Below are 14,498 nucleotides of genomic sequence, written 5' to 3'. Positions count from 1 at the left end.
GTGTTCCTAATGTTTTGTACTCATTGTATATAGGTACTATTGACTTGCAGTGGATTGTTGCCACAAATGCAAAAAAAGTTAGCATTTGAAACAGTGGCCAGGTAAACAAAACCAAAGCATGGACTGTTGTCATACCTTGTCCATAGACTGCTTACATTCTAATGCCATTTGGGTGAGATTTCCTTATTCTTTAGAACCCATAGCGGCCATCTACGGCCATCTAGTCAGTTGCACAACTGAATGCATTCAACCAAAATGTGTCTTCAGCATTTAACCCAACCCCTTTGAATCAGAGAGGTTCGGGGGACTGCCTTAACTGACGTCCACATCTTCAGCGCCTGGGGAGCATTTGTTGTTGGGGTTTAACTGCCTTGCTCAAGGAGAGAACGTCAGATTTTTTTCCCACCTTGCCAGCTCAAGGATTCGAACCAGTGACCTTTTGGTCACTGGCCCAACATTCTTAAGGCTTCATGCCACAAATTATGATATCGAGGTAATTGAGATGAGTTAACAGCAGATGCAAATTGGGAAAATATTCAGACCCCTTTTTCCACATTTTGTTACGTTACAGCCTTATTCTAAAATTGATTAAATTGTTTTTTCCCCCTCCAATCATCTTTCCCTCGATCCTGACTAGTCTCCCAGTCCCTGCCGCTGAAAAACATCCCCACAGCATGATGCTGCCACCACCATGCTTCCCGTAGGGATGGTGCCAGGTTTCCTCCAGACGTGACTCTTGGCATTCAGGCCATATAGTTCAATCTTGGTTTCATCAGACCAGAGAATCTTGTTTCTCATGGTCTGAGTGCCCTTTAGGTGTCTTTTGGCAAACTCCAAGTGGGCCGTCATGTGCCTTTTACTGAGGAGTGGCTTCCATCTGGCCACTCTACCATAAAGGCTGCAGAGATGGTTGTCCTTCTGGAAGGTTCTTCCGTCTCCATAGAGAAACTCTGGAGCTCTTTCAGAGTGATCATCGAGTTCTTGGTCACCTCCCTGACAAAGGCCCTTCTTCCCCGGTTGCAAAGTTTGGCCGGGTGGCCAGCTCTAGGAAGAGTGTTGGTGGTTCCAAACTTCTTCCATTTAAGAATGATGGAGGCCACTGTGTTGTTGGGGACCTCTCATACTACAGAAATGCTTTGGTACCCTTACCCAGATCTGTGCCTCAACACAGTCCTGTCTCAGAGCTATACGGACAATTCCTTCGACCTCATGGCTTGGTTTTTACTCAGACATGCACTGTCAAATCATGTCCAATCAACTGAACTTACCACAGGTGGTATTTGTTATTTTATTAGGATCCCATTAGCTGATGCAAAAGCATGAAACATGACATAATACAGAACTCCAACCAAGTTGTAGAAACATCTCAAGGATGATCAATGGAAACAGGATCCACCTGAGCTCAATTTCGAGTCTCATAGCAAAGGGGCTGAATACTTATGTAAATCAGTTATTTCTGTTTTTTCTTTTTAACACTTTTTCTAAAAAGCCTGTTTTAAATGGATCCTTATGGGGTATTGGTAACCATTTTATAATGAGTATTTAACGAAACTCTGAATACTTTCTGAATGCACTGTATGTTTGAAGTTGTCGATGTTTGATGCATTGACATTTGGGGAGTAGCTCTCAGAGCAAATCCTGTCACGGTCTCTTGGTTGGTACAGGCGAGCACATCAACGGTGGAGCTCTCATGGCTCTCATGAGAAAGCTCTCATGCTCTCATGGAAAGAGTTGCAGTGTTTAGCTGTATATAGTCAGCTAACTAGTTGGTTGTTTTGTAATGTTTCTACTGATGTAATTAATATGGAAACGTCCCAAACTGCTTGGTATATCTAGCTAGCTAGTCTGTCAGGAAAGAAAGGTTGTGTGGCAGTAAACTGCGTTTGCGACGCGTCAAACTCAGCTGTCACTTTTACCAGCTAACTACCCACCGAAATGTAGATTAGAGTAATTGTTGTTTATCTGTTATATTATGGTTTGTCATGTTTGCTAGGTACAGATATTCATAGTCTTTACATTCCCTCGTTTTCCTATTATTTGACAGTTTAGCTGTCGTGTTAGGGTAGATGCCCGCGCAGTGATATTTGTTTACATAGCCAGCTAACAAGTCAAATGTATTTGTTTTGTCCTGTTTCTACCGAAGCTATTCATGTGGAAACTGTCCTAGCTTCGTAACTAATCAGCTAACATTGGCAAACTCTGTAGTTAGTCTGTCAGGCAAGAAAACAAGAGTTGATTGAAGGCAACATTGTGCTTCGCTCACTCGCGACGCTGTAACTTGATCGTCAATTTTTCCCCACAAAAACAACCAGCCAACTATACCCATCGAAATACATGAAGAATTATTCTAAACCTGTTTGGCTAAATTTCATGTAGTGTCTTCTTTGTAATCTTTTACTTTCAACATCCAAAATAAATAAACAATAGCTGATGTGTTGAATCTGTAAACAGTTGTGCCACATACTTTAGTTGATCATCTATGTAAAGTAATCTGACCATCGGTTTTGAGGAGTGTGTATCCTATTTATTTATAATATGACCCATCTATGAACATATTCATTAATGTCTTTTTGTGTACTCTATCCTGTCTGATTATTCATCAGTCTGACATACATATGCACACCATGAACTGAAAAACAATCTGGCCACTAAAATAGGGCTTCATAAAATAATATTGATTAATTGAAAGTGCTGTATAGCATCATTATGATACTGTGTGTGTATTTGGGGCGAGAGCAGCAGGAAGCTCATGTTGACAGGAGAGCCCACCTGCACTTGGCTGGCTTAAACAGGAACAGGATATGACATCAAACAAGATAGATATGGCAGGAGCAGTAGTGCCTTGTATGTCCCGGGTTTCTCTGGTGTAGGCCGGGTTACTGTAAAAGCACTTTGTGACAACTGCTGAAATAAAAAATATATACTTGATTGATAGATGGTATATTAAGTACAAGTGAGGACCTCCTATTCATCATGTAGGAGGTAGCTGTGCCAACACTGACACTTTGTTGGGATGTCCACCAACAGAGTGACACACAACACACAAAAGGAGAGGAAGGTCATGTCTTCCGTGACCTACTTCTTCAGAGGGAGCAGAGGGAGAGTAGCAGGTTAGAGCCCTCACACACTAGCCCCTTCAGAGAGGACAGAGGGTACGACACGGTCTGCCTCCCCACCTCCTACACACACAAACACACGTCTCCTCCCTCCTCCCTTATTTCTCCCCGTCTTACGAGTAATGGCTGTACCACAAGGAGTGTTGTTGATAGCTCCATGGCTGTGTGCATGCAGTATAAGGGGTGCTCCCCGGTCTGGCCCTTTCCACAGTCACGTTGAACTCTCCCAGCTCTCGACCAACACCTAGAACACTGTCACCAGAGAGACTTCATACACAGCTGCATCTCGGCAGCCCCTACACACACACACACACACACACACACACACACACACACACACACACACACACACACACACACACACACACACACACACACACACACACACACACACACACACACACACACACACACACACACACACACACACAAACCCAGACACACAAAACTCAATTGAAGTAGCAATCAAGCTAACGCATCATCACATAATAGCCTATAGGCTGTGTATGATGGCTAGCACAGACACACAAACCCTTACTAAAACTGATAGCATGTAGCAAGCCTACTATTAACATTACAGTATATTAATTAATAACAGATTAATAATGAATTAATCATAGATTAATTTATAGATAGTAGATTAAATAAATTAGAAGGCTGAAATGTTATTTTGAAGGGACAGGAAGTGTTGGCTGTGCATTTGAGCAATAACAGACAATAACACATTTAACCCCACCCACTTGTGAAAATCTAAATATCAAATTTTATATGCAAAAGCAAGATGACAAAAACAAACAATTTCTCAATTGTTTAATTTTTTGACAAAAATGAAAAACAAACAACTAAATATCAACAAAAATACAATTTGTTTTGTTCATCTGCCAAAGATGAGACAACAAAAATCAAGTATTTTTTCACATGAAAAAAACAAAAAATGGTCCGTTTTCACGTTGCCGTTCTACATCGGAAAACCATTGGCCATGATATACACCGATATACACTGGAAGTGAACGTTATTTATAATAAGGGCTACATGGAGAAAATCGGGCCTCTCTAGAATGAAAATGGATGGCCCTCCCTTCAGTAAAATATATTTTAACTAAACCCTCCCTGAACGCTTGAAAAAACAAACAAGTGACCCTCCCCTATACCCAAAATAATAATTAAAACAAAGTAGATAGCAGAGAACATGACTACCATTTATTCTATCTACTTGGACAGACCAGAGCTTTAAACAACTGTTTTGGATCCTGTAAGCATTACAAGACTTACAAGGAATTTTGATAGCACAGAGGGCTGAAGGTTGAAGCCAGAAGGTTGTGGGTTCACAGACCACCATGGACAAAAGTAGGGGTGGACTCTATCTATCTATTTGCAGGGCCGACAAAAAATTGTCTTTTAAAAAACATTTCTATAAACAATTCTACATAATTTGACATAGTAGCAGTGTCTTTTTTAATACCACACAAACTACTGAAACTACAGGCTAAAAATGGACAGTGTCACACCCTGATCTGTTTCACCTGTCTTTGCTTTGTCTCCACCCCCCTCCAGGTATCGCCCATCTTCCTCCTTATCCCCAGTGTATTTATAGCTGTGTTCTCTGTTTGTCTGTTGCCAGTTTGTCTTGTCAGGTCTTCCCAGTGTGTTTTCCCATCTCCCTGCTTTCTCATGTTCTGTTCCCTAGTTTTCCCGGTTCTGACCATTCTGCCTGCCCTGACCCTGAGCCTGCCTGCCGTTCTGTACCAGCCTGACTCTGCCATGGAATATGGACCTCTGCCTGCCTTTGACCTGTATTTTCCCTGCCCCCTGTTTGGGTCAATAAACATCTGTGACTCTAGCTGTCTGCATCTGGGTCTTATTCTGAGTTCTGATAGAGAGATATATGCCTGTGTGTTCATCTTCTCATATTTCTCCAATGTCAAATCAGTGTGTCTTGTTTGCAATGAAATCTGAGATCCCATTAGCATGGTACTTTCAAAAGTTAGGCCTACCTTTCCTCCCCAGACAGAGTAGGACTACCGATGCTGAAAAATGTAAGCTTTAACTGCTGGCTACCCTTCTTCTGTGGCTTAATCCAACTAGAGAAGGTCACAAGTGTTTCCCTAACAGCTGTCTGGGTTTAAACATCTTCTATTGCAGAGAAAGTGAATAGCTTAATCAGTTGATAGTGACAGAATTAGATTACTTCCCAAGCAAAGTCATTTTTTGGTCTCCTCGGCTATAGAAGGTTGTAGCCCAGCCTCTAAATCTCAAAGAAACTAAACAATGATATCCCCATGTGCATCAGAGTTAGTTCTTTCCCGGGTATTTTACAGCTTGTTTGTAGCATAAACCACCGCGGACCAAAGTGCTGTCATAGATCAATTTATATAAATCGGATCAGTTTTATTTTCCTCCAAATCTAACAAGGGGTAGGCCTGTGCTTTTTTTCCATTTTCTTTAATAAAAGGTAGGCCTATGGCACACTCTCTCATCAATTCGTCCTGTTTTTAACTTTAACAGTCACTGACACAGAGGTAGGCTTTTTAGGGTGGGCGGGCATAAAGCACCCCCTGAGAAACTCTATTATTTTTTTAGAATATTACTTTTCCCCCAAAAGTAGTACACTGGACCTGTATTAGTCCTGTATTAGTGGACCAAAACAGCCATCTGTAGCATGGGCAAACATTTTTCTGTTAAACAGGTAGGTCTACCTCTTATTTCTTAAATAGTAAGGAATAGACTCCAACACAAAGCCGTCTAGTTGTGAGTCGCATTCAAATGAAGACGTTGAAATGAATTATGTCTACTTGAATTTGCCTACTTTCAGCACCGTGAGCCATGTCCATTTCCATGTCCATTTCCGATTGTGCCTCAGCCGCTGTTTCATGTTTCAGCAACACAATGTAAGTTACTTGAATCTGGCTTATTTTGAAGACAATATCTCTGATGAATACGTCATGGGTAAGAAACAGTTTTTATTCAAATCAATTATAGTTGTATCAAACTATCAAAGTTGACCTCTGGTCCTCCTCGTCTTTGCGCTTTCCTTCTCAAATTGAACAGAACATATGCTATAGGCTAATCCGCCCGCAAGATATTGCATTTTTTGGACTAGGCCCAAACAAAACACAAATTCGGAAGAAACCTTTGATTCTCTTCCTGAACTGCCCATGAAGGCCTACACAGCACAGCATTGTTTAGGCAGCACAGAAAAAAGGTTTTGATCAGCAAGAGTAGAGCAGGCCGGGGCTCAGGGTTGGAATATATATATCCATTGCCGTGTATAATATATCTTAGTTTTGTTTACACCATCCCAGCAGCTATCTTAGAAATATACTGTAACTTTGTGTTTCTTTGAGCATGCAGTTCGTAGCCTATAGATTGAGACCACACTAAATAGCCTATATGTGAACTTGATATTGTGCACCCAGCTGAGAATCAGAGATGAGGGTCGGCATAGGGCACACATAGATATACTGTATAGCCTAACAAGCAGCTCATTCTAAAACACAATGACATGATAAAAAAAAAAACTCTCCCCTTGACTGAAATTGAAAAAGCATGACCCTCCCCCATTTTCCTCCAGATACCAATTCTGTACATTTCAATCCATCCTTTAGTATCTTTGGTCCAGCGATAGCGTTAGCTAGCTATCAGATGACGTAACAGGCTACCTGGATAGCTACTTATTTACAGATTGTAACTATCTGTACGGGTCCCCAAGGTCTGTAGCATAGAGAAATCACACAATGTTATGTCTGCTCTACAGAACAATATTTTGAATGTCTGCCACTGAATCAAGAGACAAACACTTCAATCACAGACCGACCTTTTCCATTAGACCAACTGATCCTGATGCACTTACTTGCACTGCTACCCTGGCTGCATCTCAACATCATCATCGTCTCCTTTTAAGATTTTTCTCAGGTAATTTTGCCTTAACCTGTCTAGGTTCTTCATATCACTGTAGTTGAAGGACAGTCACTAAAACATTGGCCTCTCACTAAAACTAACATGAATACTATTGACTGTGGCTAAATCTCCCTACCACATACACTCACCCAGTATGTATTGGCTAACTATTTAGCAGTCTTATGGCTGGGGGGTAGAAGCTGTTCAGGAGCCTTTTGGTCCCAGACTTGGTGCTCCAGTGCCGCTTGCTGTGTGGTAGCAGAGACGACAGTCTGTGACTTGGGTGGCTGTAGTCTTTGACAATTTTGAGGGCTTTCCTCTGACACCGCCTGGTATAGAGTTACTGGATGGCAGGGAGCTTGGCCCCAGTGATGTACTGGGCCGTAAGCACTACCCTCTGTAGTGCCTTGCGGTCGGATGCAGAGCAGTTTCCATACCAAGCATTGATGCAGCCAGTCAAGATACTCTCAATGATGCAGATGTAGAACTTTTTGAGGATCTGAGGGCCATGCCAAATCTTTTCAGCCTCCTGAGGGGGAAGAGGCGTTGTCGTGCCCTCTTCACGACTGAGTTGGTGTGTTTGGACCATGATAGGTCCTTAGTGATGTGGACACAACAGAACTTGAAGCTCTCGACCTGCTCCACTACAGCCCTGTTGATGTTTCCTGTGGTCTACGATCAGCTCCTTTGTCTTTCCCACGTTGAGAGGGAGGTTGCTGTCCTGACACAACACTGCCAGGTCTAACTTCCTTAAAGACTGAATCATCATCGTCGGTGATCAGGCCTACCACCGCCCTGTTGTCGGAAAAGTTAATAATGGTGTTGGTGTCGTGCACGGCCACGCAGTCGTGGGTGAACAGGGAGTACAGGAGGGAACTAAGCACAATGCCCCGAGGGGACCCCATCATTGTCTCCTTTTCTGTGCAGGTTTTTCATATCAGTGTAGTTGAAGGACAGCATGGCCTGTCACTAAATACACTGGCCTTGCACTAAAACTAACATTAATACTATTGACTGTGGTTAATCTCCCTACCACAGTCACTCCCCTTGTATGTATTTGTACAGTGAAGCTAACACAAATGTAATAATAATATTTGGCTCTATACTCACAGCATGTTTCCTATGGGGATTTTCATACATATCTGTTTTTACCGTTTAGAAATTGAAGCACTTTATACATCTAGTACCCCAATTTGAGTTTGTTTTGGGCTGTGTTTTTCCCAATAGAAACTGAATGATCACTGGAATAATTTTCTGTCTATGTAAGTGGATACAGTAAAATGTTTCTGAACTATACTGCCTACCAAGCAAAAAGGCAGTAACTGCTCAGAGTGTGAAACTGAGCCAAATGACTTTCATTTACCTTGGTTTCACAGTAACTTTATGCAGTTACTGCTAACACTACCCCCATTTTCTCCAAAACACAATACAATAGAGTCTGTTGTCGGGAGAAGGAGAAGACCAAGGTGCAGCGTGCTAAGTATTCATAATACCTTTTAATCAATACGAATACTTGAACAAAATAAATGACAAACGAACAGTTCTGCAAGGTGCAATACACAAAACAGAAAACAACTACCCACAACCCATAGTGGGAAAACAGGCTGCCTAAGTATGGTTCTCAATCAGAGACAACGATTGACAGCTGCCTCTGATTGGGAACCATACCAGGCCAAACACCTAGAAATATAACACACAGAACAAAACATAGAAAGCCCACCCCAACTCACACCCTGACCAAACTAAAATAGAGACATAAAAAAGGAACTAAGGTCAGGATGTGACAGGATACTTGTCCATATGATTAAGCATGTATTTAATGTAGCAAAAATGACATGAACTAATTTCTGACCAAATGAGCAGTTACTGCCTTTTTGCTTGTTATGGCAGTATATTATAATGCCATGATCAGAAAAATCAGGAATAATGATGAGTGAGAAGGTTACAGAGGCTACAACAAAACATGCTAACCTCCATCACCATTACCAATAACAGGGGAGATTAGCATTTTTGTGGGGGGTATGATCTTTGTCCTTCTGTAACTTTCTCACTTTTTATCTTTCACAATGTATTCATGATTATCCATAATAATGGTATCATCCACATTAATGTCGACGTGTTCAGAAACATCCTTTCCTTATTTCCTTTCCTATCTCTAGCCCACCAGATTCCTCAAGACCTTGCAAGACCTAGGCCCCAGCAGACACCACCACAAGAAAACCCAAGGATTCATCAGACGCACAAGGGAGAGATGGGTCCATCCTACGCCGAGGATAGACAACATATTCCCTGTCTCTCCTTCTTATCTAGGTGGGCAACGATACCTCACTTGCTCATGTTTCAGTGTCAGCTGGTGGAGGGAGAGATGGGGAGGATGTGTCCATCCGTTGCAGAGGAAAAATACATCTTCCCAATCTCTCCTCCTGGTGGGCAGCAATATACTTCACTCTAGTCCACCTCGTTGTGTTATTGTGAAATGCCCCTCAGCGTTAATTCAGGAAATGCTCATCAAGCATGGAACAGAAAACAATCATCATACAATTCATAGTGGAATGCTGCAGAATATGTGATTGAAGAAGGCCTTTTGCCATCTAAGGATCAACAAGGTCTCCAGAGCCTGGAAACCAAACTTCAGGGGGCCGACTTCAAACTGAAACTGGTGAGTTTCATTCCACTTTGTATGTCATGCTCTTTTTGAGAGATTCAATTTTACAGCATTCCATTCACCTGTTACAACTACATTTCACATATTTCCAACCAATTGTGCTCTTGTTCCGCTGCTGTCCGGAAGAATCCCAAAACATCTAAAGTACAGTGGAGTCAGTCATGAAGAGGTGGTTGCAGCTGGCAGCAGACCAGGAAGGAGGAAGGAGGAGACGGGCCAGGGGTGTGGAGGCACCTGTGCCATGATGGACTTGGGTAGCGGGGTGTATTTGAGGGTGGAGAATGGTATGGAGTGAGGGATGGTATGTCCTAGCTTGCGGATGGAGAGATTGGGAGGATGTGTCCATCTGACGCCGAAGAGCGACACCTTCCCTGTCTCCCCTTCTCCTGTGGGGCAGCAGTACCCCACTCACTCATGCTTCAATACCAGCTGGGGAAGAGAGATGTGGAGGATGTGTTCATCCGAAGCTGAGGATAGACACATCTTCCTTGTCTCTCCTTCCTGCAGCTCGGAAAATATATACCAACTTTATCAAATTCAGGTAGAATTCTCAGGTTTTGACCTCCTGTTGAAGTGTTTGTCATTTGAGTATGACTATCCCTTTAATTACTGTTTCCCCTTCCTACTTACACTGGGCTCACAAATAGTTAATACAGCACAATAGTGCAAAAATCCAAATAAAATACAGAAAACAATTAACCCTATCAACACCAGTGGGCTTCACATGGGAAGGGGAAACAGTAATTAACCCTTTAGACCCCAATAGAATTCTAGAATGCTGCTGTAGAATGCTGCTTTGTAAGAATGGTGCCGGGAGGGGATTGCCGCGGTTCTTACGGCTCCTGACAAATTGTGATATTTTGTGTGTTTTTAACTTTTTTTGTCATCATTTCCTATGACCGAAAATAGCTTTTGGACATCAGAACAGCGATTTCTCACCTCGATCTGGACAAGGATGTTTTCTTTAATGAGTCGTACGGAAAGGATATAATGTTCTTCCCGGACCAGGCCCAAAACCCTGTCATTCGTAAGAAGAGGAGGTGCCGCTCCAGGGGTCGACAAGCCGGATGCCTGGCGAGACTGCATCGGCGAATGGATAATCCGCCTCTACCCTCCGTTCCACTGGTGAACATGCAATCACTGGAGAATAGACTGGATGAACTTCGTTCGAGACTATCCTATCAACGGGATATTAAAAACTGTAATGTCCTATATTTCTCTGAGTCCTGGCTGAACAAGGACATGGATAATATACAGTTAGCTGGGTTTTTTGTGCATCAACAAGACAGAGCAGCAACCTCCTGTAAGATTGGGGGGTGATCTATTTTTCTTTATCAACAACAGCTGGTGTGCTCTAATATTAAGGAAGTCTCAAGGTTTTGCTCGCCTGTTAGTACTTCATGATAAACTGTAAACCACACTATTTACCAAGAGAGTTTTCATCTATCTTCTTCATGGCTGTCTATTTACCACCACATACCGATGCTGGTACTAAGGCCGCACTCAGCGAGCTGTCATAAGTAAACAAGAAAATGCTCCTCCAGATGCGGCGCTCTTAGTGGCCGGGCACTTTAATGCAGCAAAACTAAAATCCGTTTGACCTAATTTCTACCAGTATGTCAAAAAACTCTAGACCACCTTTACTCCACACACAGAGATGCACACAAAGCTCTTTTGCACTCCACCCACAAGAGCCATATTGAGGTCAGGCACTGATGTTGGGTGATTAGTCCTGGCTCACAGTTTACATTCCAATTCATCCCAAATGTGTTCGATGGGGTTAAGGTCAGGGCTCTGTGCAGGCCAGTCAAGTTCTTCCGCACCGATCTCGACAAACCATTTCTGTATGGACCTCGCTTTGTGCACAGGGGCATTGTCAGGCTGAAACAGGTAAGGGCCTTCCCCAAACTGTTGCCACAATGTTGGAAGCACAGAATTATCTAGAATGTCATTGTATGCTGTAGCGTTAAGATTTCCTAGCCCAAACCATGAAAAACAGCCCCAAACTTTACACTTGGCACTATGCATTGGGGCAGATAGCGTTCTCCTGGCATCTGCCAAACCCAGATTCATCCATCGGACTGCAATATGGTGAAGCGTGAAATATTACTCCAAAGAATGCGTTTCCCCTGCTCTAGAGTCCAATGGCAGCGAGCTTTACACCACTCCAGCCGATGCTTAGCACTGCACATGGTGATCTTAGGCTTGTGTCTGCTGCTCGGCCATGGAAACCCATTTCATGAAACTCCATTTCATGAAACTCCAGACGAACAGTTATTGTGCTGAATTACTTCCAGAGGCAGTTTGGAACTCGGGAAGTGAGTGTTTCAGCCGAGGACAGAAGATTTTTACTGTGCATGATGGTTAGCACAGAGACACACAAACCCCTTTACAAACATTGATAGCATGTAGAAAAAGCCTACCATGTATGTTACAGTAGATGCATTAATAACAGATTAATAGTGAATGAATAATACATTAATTCATAGTAGATTAATAGAAAAACGTTAGAAAGAGTTAACTCTTATTTTGAAGGGACAGGAAGTGTTGGCCGTGCATTTGGCCAATGACAGACATTCCACATGTAACCCCACCCACTGCAATTCGAAATATCATGTTGTTTTTTATATGCATAAATCGAGATAACAAAAAACTAACCATTTTTAAAAAAGAAAAGAGAGAAAAAAAATGCATAAAAAGCTAATTGTTGTTTTGTTCATGTTCTGAAAACGAGATGACAAAAATCAAAGCGTTTCTCGTTTTGAAAAAAAACAACAGTTTTCACGTTGCTGTTTTACATCGGAAAACCATTGGCCACGATATACACGGAACCCCACCTACCCTAACCCCGTTTGTCTGTACAATAATTTGGAAGGGGTGCTTTCAGGACCACTGCAAGCCAGATTCTTAAATACAATTACAGTTTAATTTACTCAACCTGTTGTCTAGGTGATTAGTCATTATGCAGATGGAATTTGTGACAAAATGTACACAGGAAATAATTATTAAACAGACTTTTTAAAAACGATGGTAGTGCTTTCAGCTTTCTATCACCTGCATGTGCAGACGACATACAGGGTATTCGGATAAGTTTTCAGACCCCTTGAGTCCATCCACATTTTGTTACATTACAGCCTTATTCTAAAATTGATTAAATTGTTTCCCCCCATCATCAATCTACACACAATACCCCATAATGACAAAGCAAAAACAGGTTTTTATACATTTTTGCACCTAATACATTGTTTTTTCAATATCACATTTACATAAGTATTCGGACCCTTTACTCAGTACTTTGTTGAAGCACCTTTGGCAGCGATTACAGCCTTTACTCTTCTTGGGTATGACACTACAAGCTTAGCACACCAGTATGTGCGGAGTTTCTCCCATTCTTCTCTGCAGATCCTCTCAAGCTCTGTGAAGTTGAATGGGGAGCGTCACTGCACAGCTATTTTCAGGTCTCTCCAGAGATGTTAGATCGTGTTCTGTGCTCTGGCTGGCTGTGTGCTTAGGGTCGTTGTCCTGTTGAAAGGTGAACCTTCGCCCCAGTATTCAAGGGTCGCTCTGTACTGTTCTCCGTTCATCTTTCCCTTAATCCTGACAAGTCTCCCATTCTCTGCCGCTGAAAAACATCTCCACAGCAAGATGCTGCCACCATCAGACTTCACCGTAGGGATGGTGCCTGTTTTCCTCGAGACCTGACGCTTGGCATTCAGGCCAAAAAGTTCAATCTTGGTTTCATCAGACCAGAGAATCTTGTGTCTGGTGCCTTTTGGCAAATTCCAAGCAGGCTGTCATGTGCCTTTTCCTGAGGAGTGGCTTCTGTCTGGCCACTCGTATCATAAAGACCTGATTGGTGGAGTGCTGCAGAGATGGTTGTCTTTCTGGAAGGTTCTCCCATCTCCACAGAGGAACTCTGGAGTTCTGTCAGAATGACAATTAGGTTCTTGGTCACCTCCCTGACAAAGGCCGTTCTTTCACGATTGCTCAGTTTGGCCAGGCGGCCAGCACTAGGAAGAGTGCCAAGCATCACATCTGAAGGAACCCAGGCACCGCTCATCACCTCGCCAATACCATCCCTACGGTGAAGCATGGTGGTGGCAACATCATGCTGTGGGGATGTTTTTCAGCTGCAGGGACTGATGAACGGAGCAAAATACAGAGAGATCCTTGATGAAAACCTGCTCCGGAGCACTCAGGACATCAGACTGGGGCGAAGGATCCCTTCCAACAGGACAATGACCCTAAGCACACAGCAAAGACAACACAGGAGTGGCTTCAGGACAAGTCTCAATGTCCTTGAGTAGCCCAGCCAGAATCCGGACTTGAACCCGATTGAACATCTCTGGAGAGACCTGAAAATACAGTGCCTTGCGAAAGTATTCGGCCCCCTTGAACTTTGCGACCTTTTGCCACATTTCAGGCTTCAAACATAAAGATATAAAACTGTATTTTTTTGTGAAGAATCAACAACAAGTGGGACACAATCATGAAGTGGAACGACATTTATTGGATATTTCAAACTTTTTTAACAAATCAAAAACTGAAAAATTGGGCGTGCAAAATTATTCAGCCCCCTTAAGTTAATACTTTGTAGCGCCACCTTTTGCTGCGATTACAGCTGTAAGTCGCTTGGGGTATGTCTCTATCAGTTTTGCACATCAAGAGACTGACATTTTTTCCCATTCCTCCTTGCAAAACAGCTCGAGCTCAGTGAGGTTGGATGGAGAGCATTTGTGAACAGCAGTTTTCAGTTCTTTCCACAGATTCTCGATTGGATTCAGGTCTGGACTTTGACTTGGCCATTCTAACACCTGGAT

This window comes from Oncorhynchus tshawytscha, linkage group LG05 (genome assembly GCF_018296145.1).
Source record: "Oncorhynchus tshawytscha isolate Ot180627B linkage group LG05, Otsh_v2.0, whole genome shotgun sequence".
Classification (NCBI taxonomy): Eukaryota; Metazoa; Chordata; class Actinopteri; order Salmoniformes; family Salmonidae; genus Oncorhynchus; species Oncorhynchus tshawytscha.
This window is presented reverse-complemented; position numbering follows the sequence as displayed.